We start from the raw sequence: 7,867 nt of genomic DNA, 5'->3' as shown, positions 1-7,867 counted from the left end.
TTCAACTCCATAGTACCCTCAATGCTCATCACTAAACTAAGGATCGGCCTGATCACCGACAACGACGAGACAGCCTATAGGGAGGAGGTCAGAAACCTGGCGGGTGGTGCCAGAGTAACAACCTATCCCTCAACGTAACCAAGACTAAGGAGATGATTGTGGACTACAGGAAAAGGAGGACCGAGCACGCCCCCATTCACATCGTCGGGGCTGTGGTGGAGCAGGTTTAGAGCTTCAAGTTCCTTGGTGTCCACATCACCAACAAACTAACATGGTCCAGGTAATCAAATAGTCAATTTAACTATACATTCATGTACATACTACTTCAATTAGCCCGACTAACCGGTACCCCCCGCATATTGGCTACCCGGACTATCTGCATTGTGTCCCGCCATCCACCAACCTCTCTTTTACGCTACTGCTACTCTGTTTATTATATATGCATAGTCACATTAAAATACCTACATGTACATACTACCTCAATCAGCCCGACTAATCGGTGCCTTTATATAGCCTCGCTACTGTATATAGCCTATAGCCTCGCTTCTGTTATTTTTCACTGTCTTTTTTTAACTACTGTTTTTATTTCTTTACTTATCTATTGTTCACCTAATACCTTTTTTTAACTTAAACATTGCACTGTTGGTTAGAGCCTGTAAGTAAGCATTTCACTGTAAGGTACTCAGCACACGTGACAAATAAACTTTGATTTGAGTGACTTACTTTTCCCCCTCATATCGTTTTTCGGTGGCTATACACCGCTAGAGATGCATTCTATAGGAAGTGCTTGTTGCCTTTTTATGTCAAAGCAAATTCACTGAGTCATGATTTCTTACTGCATGAGCAATTATCAAAGGTCAATATGGTTGTTTGCTCCCTGATGCTATCGGTTGACCTTTCAGAATGGCCACCCTCCTCAACATGCCCCCAAAGGCAAATCTGGTTTACAATGGTTCTAATGCTCGCTCTCAACCTTTCAAATAAGTAAAAGTTATCAGGAGTTTAGTTCAACCATCCTTGGTGGTTGTTTTTACAGCACAGCGTGGTAAAGAAGTGTTCCACCACTGGGGCATATGGAAAGCCACAGATGTCCTGTTTTTTACTTCTTCCTTTCCAAGTGAGTGTTACTGGTCAGTGACGTGCATGGTAAGGTTCTGTTGTGACTGAGGTAATGATATTCAAAGGCAGAAAAATGATCATTAAACCTTAGAGTTTCCTTGGGTCATTGCGGACTCCACCATGTTAGATTTTGAAGACTCAACAACTTAGAACCTTTACAAAACATATCACCTGCCAGTTCATCATTTAGTCCCAGTGTTTCCTAGCCTCGTAAACCAGCCTGACCGCTGTTCTCAATTGTTTCACTTCGAGCTTAGGTTTGCATCTAAATTAAATTAAAATGCACACAGCCTAACTATCATGTACAACAAGCAGATATGAGCTTTCATGCTGTTCCTTTATATGTCTTCTGATAAACAGCCTACTTTACCTCAAAGGTGGTGAAGTAGGAAACACCATGCAGGGAGGAGATGGATGCAAAAGTAAGGGATTCAAATTAAAACAAATGGATGTAAAATCAATGCAAACTCCTTGCACCTGAGCCCCAAGGATATAAACGTCCCTTTTTCAGGACCCTGTCTTTCAAAGATAATTCATAAAAATCCAAATAACTTCACAGATCTTCATTGTAAAGGGTTTAAACACGGTTTCCAATGCTTGTTCAATGAACCATAAACAATTAATGAACATGCACCTGTGGAACGGTCGTTAAGACTCTAACAGCTTACAGACTGTAGGCAATTAAGGTCACAGTTATGAAAACTTAGGACACTAAATAGGCCTTTCTACCAACTTTGAAAAACACCAAATGAAAGATGCCCAGGGTCCCTGCTCATCTGTGTGAACGTGCCTTAGGCATGCTGCAAGGAGGCATGAGGACAATGTCCGTACTGTGAGATACCTAAGACAGCGCTACAGAGAGACAGGACGGACAGCTGATCATCCTCGCAGTCGCAGACCACGTGTAACAAGACCTGCACAGGATCGGTACATCCAAACATCACACCTGCGGGACAGGTACAGGATGGCAACAACAACTTCCCGAGTTACACCAAGAACGCACATTTCCTCCATCAGTGCTCAGACTGTCCGCAATAGGCTGAGAGAGGCTGGACTGAAGGCTTGTAGGCCTGTTGTAAGGCAGGTCCTCATCAGACATCACCGGCAACAACGTCGCCTATGGACACAAATCTACCGTCGCTGGACCAGACAGGACTGGCAAAAAGTGCTCTTCACTGACGAGTCGCGGATTTGTCTCACCAGGGGCGATTGTCGAATTTGCGTTTACCCCCGAAGGAATGAGCGTTTCACCAAGGCCTGTACCTTGGAGGTGGAAGGTCTGTCATGGTCTGGAGCGGTTGGATCGGAGGGTGAGGGGTAGGGCCATTCCCCCCAGAAATGTCCGGGAACTTGCAGGTGCCTTTGTGAAAGAGTGGGGTAACATCTCACAGCAAGAACTGGCAAATCTGGTGCAGTCCACGAGGAGATGATGCACTGCAGTACTTAATGCAGCTGATGGCCACACCAGATACTGACTGTTACTTTTGACCCCCCCTTTGTTTAGGGACACATTATCCATTTATGTTAGTCACATGTCTGTGGAACTTGTTCAGTTTATGTCTCAGAAGTTGAATCTTGTTATGTTCATACAAATATTTACACGTTAAGTTTGCTGTAAATAAACGCAGTTGACAGCGAGAGGACGTTTATTTTTTGGCTGAGATTACATATGAATCACTTGAGGACCTTTTAGCGATGCTCATGTAGAAATGTCACTTGTTTCATCTTGATGTGATCTGTTTTGTTTCTTGAACAACACTTCCGCACATCTGTGGCAAAGTTCAAGATTCCGACTGAAGGTGTAAATGAACTGGTGCAAACCATCAGGCACCTGTATCTCGCTTCCAACCAATACACCTTGACGGAGCGTCGCTCATCAAAAGCAGGAAAACAAGGATTTAAGGAGATTAACCCATTTGGTTGATGCACAGAATCCATGGTGTAGGTGGTTTAGGTAACTGATAAGATACTTTGCTCACAGGGAGAAGAGGGACACGAAACTACTCGATTGGAACCAGTGGCGATGTTATTAGCATGTAAAGCTTGGTGGACCAAAAATAATAAAAAGTGGGATGCATGAGAGCAAAGGCACTACACAACACTAAAAAATACATGAATTGCACTAGAACAGTGACAAACGGTGCCCACAAACTGTTTGGGCCTACATAAAGCTGTCCCAACATCTTACCGCTGCTACACCTGGCTATCAGCTGAGCCTTGTCTGGCAGCCAAACAGTTCATTCAGCCTCATGTATTGCCTTCATAAAACATAGCTGATATGGCTGACTTGCTTAAACAAATGTGGTTTCTAATGACAATTGAGATGTTCAAACTGTGGCATAAGGGGACAAAAAGGAGATGAGGCAATTCGAAATTTTGATCAAGACAATGAGTGAGCTAGGACTGACGTAGTCAATATAACTATTTGTTTAGCACTTTTGAAATGTCCAGCGACAGAATTCAGAACATGGGCCGTTCTTACGGCTTTCTCCCTGTAAACCAAGTCAGAACGATTGGATAAATAAAGAGGGGTAAATAGACCAAATGATTAATGTGAGGCACATGGGCGACTAACTTTTTACTACACAACATACACTTAGTATTACTTTCTTAGCTACAGTACACATATCTTCCTGGCATGTTACATAATTTATGAAGTAGCATACACAACATTTTTGGACTCAGCTTGTTGTGCTGTGCTCACTTGAGCAAGAAGGTGGCACGGCATGACATCCTTGATCTTCAGGTTGTAGCTCCAGAAAGAGGCGTCGAGTTCCCAGCGTCGAGTTCTCAACAATTCTGAGTTGGATGACCGTTCAAAACATATTTCCCAGGCGGAGCTCGTTTTTTTAAAGGAATTCCCAGTTAATTTGAATGTTTCTCAATTTAAAATCTCAGATTTGAGACAACACATACACTCCACTGTGTAGCAGGCTAGTGATTGCTTTGCAATGCTTGCAGGTAGTCACTTTCACTGATTCCTTCCAAACCACTGTTGAATTTGCGATTTCCAACTTGTGTAATATTTATGTTCAATGGCCGATGAGCACCGATGCACTATAATTTCTCTTAATATGACAAGGATTAAAAAGGATTTGCCAGTAGATTGGCGACTTGATTCATGACTGCTAGCTCAGATTTTGAAAGTTTGTTGACAGTCCAATCAAAGCTACTGTAGATAACATGATTTGATGTAATTTTATCCGTGTCCAATGACCTTGACCCTTTTCGGATGGACACTTCTAATGGAACTATGGCAGCACCCAAGGGGCTTGAATTTTCAAGGTCTCCCCTCCCCACGAGTGACAGAACAGAGATAATCATGGTGCAACTTGAGCACATTACCGACACACTACATATTTTCCGCTGGCTACCCCACCACAGAAAGCACTTCGATTGAAACACCTGCATTTTGGAGCTGCCTTAAAGCAAAAAGAGACCATGTTTGTATGCGGCTTTATTTTTTTTACAAACATGCTAAACACCGAAAACAAATGTAAAATGACCACAATCTACAGCATTTCAACCCCCTAAGCTCAATTAGCATTAAATCACCATAAGTCTGTAAGCTACTTTTTGTTGCATTGGATGAGTTTCAATCCACCGCATCTGCCTGTGTGGAAGGTGAGCGTTAGTAAGACCACGAGACATCCCGAAAATCGGTCTACTCACGTCACTTGCGAAGACATTCAGTTTCTCTCCAACCATCTTGGGACAAGTCTGAACGGCCTCTAACTTGTCTGTAGCATATGAGTAGTCTACACACTACAACCCCTCTGGAAAGGTGAGATAAACGTTGCTTTAAGGTCCCACAGTATCAGTTGAAAAATGGTGCCTAGACAGTAAATACATTGTACGAAAGTGTCCTGATCTCAGATGTAGGACAGAATGTATGGGCCAATAGCAGTAATGTCAAATAATTACATTGATTCGAGGTGACAAAATTATCCTTGGTATAACCTTAGTCAGCCCGATTTAGACTTATGGGCTCAACGTCACCATTCTAAAAAGTTAACCATCCCTTTGGCTTAGAGCCAACCAGCAAGACCCAGCGTCAACAACTGGTGTTAGTTCAAATATACTTTACGGCCAGCCTTCCCCTGAACATCTTTGTAGGCTAGTAATTGACTGGTCACAAGTCAATGTAGCTAGGGTACAGTAAATCTAATTAAAGCAGCCTGCAAGTGAGTCAACTGTCAGGAAGCTTATACAGTTAAGCCACACAAGGAATGCAAGACAAGTCATATCCTAATTTAATTGGCATAAATGCTACAACTGGCCAAAGGTGAACATTCCTATACCCCATTCTAAAATAAGGATTTAAATTGTGGCACATCAAACCTAGTCTACCTTAAAGAAATCCCTGGGTTTAGCTATGTGATCAATGAAGGGGCTGTACACAAGTAGAACAGAGCAAATTACTTGTCAGGTCAAGCTTTAGAATTTAGAGACAGGAGGAGAAACATTATGTTAAAGTATTTTTTATTATACAAGAACATTGTCACAAGTATCCTACATTTCAACAGTTTATTGAACCTGGCCTTAAAAACAGATATCATGATTCATACAACTACATATTCTAGAAATAAAATCACAAGTGTACATCAAGCCTCTGACAAAGTACTCACTGCAGGTGTAGAAATGCCACTGTTCGTGCATGTGCCACAGATTCTATACCTTATTTTCAAAGTGCCTCAACCAACATTTCTTTAGATATGTTAACTTCTTAACAAATTACTAAACTACCGCCTGGTGTCTACACAGGAACAGCGGGACCAAACGGTTCAAAGAGCAGAGTTCCGTACAGTACATACTCATCATGGACTGCCTCCATGGAGAGGACCGTACAGTTCGGGCCTATGGGCATGGGGCCAGTGTGCGAGGTGTGAAGGCCTACTGGTTTGAAGCGGCCAGAAGGTGTGAGGGCAAATAACAATTCCCATCAGTGAAATAGAAATGGGTTCGCATCAAATCTCTTATGATTTTTTTTTCTTCCACTGGGCTCTTTTTAGAACAGTTTGCCCCATCTAGGCCAATGTTAGTCTTGCCGGTGTCTGTTCACTGCTCAACAGCCCTCTACAAGCGCCCCTGTAGTGAGCCCCCCACCATGATGGGTATGATGAGCGTGAAGGAGCTGGACTGCAAGGATGCACTGGCTCCTTTGGGAAAGTTGTTCCTTGTGACATCGGGCATCTTGGTCATGTTGGAACTCGCACCGCCAGCTTTGGTCGTAGCATTCATGGCAGGGGACTGTGTGGTAGTGTTTTGTGCGTGGACCTAAAACAGGAGAGCAGAGAACTTGTCGTATGTGCAAAACATGTAAGCCTAAAACATTTGACGAATCGGGACAATTATCAATAGGACTTCACTTTAGTACCACTAATTTTAAAGGGCAAACGTTCAGCTCAGCACACGGAGTAGCCTATGCAGTAAAAATACAACAACAAATACATGGCAATTTGTTCCAACAAAATGCACCTTAGAAAACTTAATACATGTAAGTGACATCACCTTGTGGACAATGTTTTCCATAGCCTATAGGCTAATGGGTAACGTCCTGCATTTGAATTGCGCAGTGGAGGATACAAAAATACATATATACTCCGTCGGGCTGATATTACATTAGCCAGCCTACGCATGTCGTAGTAACGTTAGGCTACTGAATCCTTGATCTATCTGAAGAGGCTTCACCGTTCCACATTGCGCTGGCACGCTAGATTTTGCCAACATGGCGTTAATCATATTGACTGAAAACATCTGAAGTCAATTAAGATTTAAGGTAACAAATTTCAGTTTGATTAATAAACCATACTGAACGTTACACCTGTCCTGTTGAAATACATTTGCTCTCCAGAATAATGGGTAGCCTAATTCAAATCTGGGTTCACCTGAAACAAACATGGTAAAAAGTACATTTTAGAGGAAAAGTCCTTACCTGTGACGAAAAACGCATGGCAAGGAGAAGGAACCCAATGTAAGCCATCACAATTTTAGTCATCTTGTTATTGATTCCTTCACAGCAACAATTGCGCGTAATGTAGCTTTGCTGCCTTTGTCTTTTCTCAAGATAAATGACTGGAGGACAAACCCAGAGGATTTTATACCACCACCGAGTGTGACGTTGGGCAACACTGCGCATCTCCCAAACCACCTGTTCAGCCTTCCAATCAAATGGAAACCTACAGTTTTTCAGAAACGTCCCATAAACTAAACCTCTGAGACCTCTTCTTATACGTTGGGTGTGCCTGTCAGCAATACAAATAGCCTTTGTGTTAATAATCATTGTCTTTTGATATGAATTCACTGGTTTACAATGTGAAGAGTTTGAGACAATTATTCTCTCTACCTTCCTCCTCAGAGAAGGTTGATTCCATGAGCACGATGGGGACATTTTTCAAACAATAATAATTATACAATAAGTCTAGTTTAAGTTGTTCAGAATATATTTACGGGGATATTTTGCCTGGTAAATGGCAAAGAAAAGTTTTACAGATGAGCAGCTCTTATAGCGACCTCATGCGGTAAATATAAGCTTTTAACCACAACGCAATTCGGTTCATATGTCCATTCCCCGTCCGTAGTATTATTCCTATTGGTCTTACATGGAAGCAAAAATTCACCGGCGGTGACTAAGGTCAACTGAATACTCGAAAAGTACATTTCCTAAAGAAAATGGGTGTGCTTGCTAGCTTGTCTTGAAGGAATATGGTTGATAGAAAAGGATAGCTGGAACAGGTGAAAGTTGGTT

At 42.3% G+C, this 7,867-nt stretch overlaps 1 long non-coding RNA gene across 1 annotated transcript; it reads right to left on the bottom strand.

The window, feature by feature from the left end:
• Positions 1-5,584: 5,584 nt before the first annotated feature.
• Positions 5,585-7,590, bottom strand: LOC135574347 (uncharacterized). Its single transcript, XR_010465379.1, has 2 exons — positions 7,055-7,590; positions 5,585-6,396 (listed from the first exon to the last, which is right to left on the bottom strand). It is a non-coding gene; the product is annotated as an uncharacterized LOC135574347 (long non-coding RNA).
• Positions 7,591-7,867: the final 277 nt, after the last annotated feature.

This window comes from Oncorhynchus nerka, linkage group LG12, assembly GCF_034236695.1.
Source record: "Oncorhynchus nerka isolate Pitt River linkage group LG12, Oner_Uvic_2.0, whole genome shotgun sequence".
NCBI classification, from domain to species: Eukaryota; Metazoa; Chordata; class Actinopteri; order Salmoniformes; family Salmonidae; genus Oncorhynchus; species Oncorhynchus nerka.
This window is presented reverse-complemented; position numbering and strand designations above follow the sequence as displayed.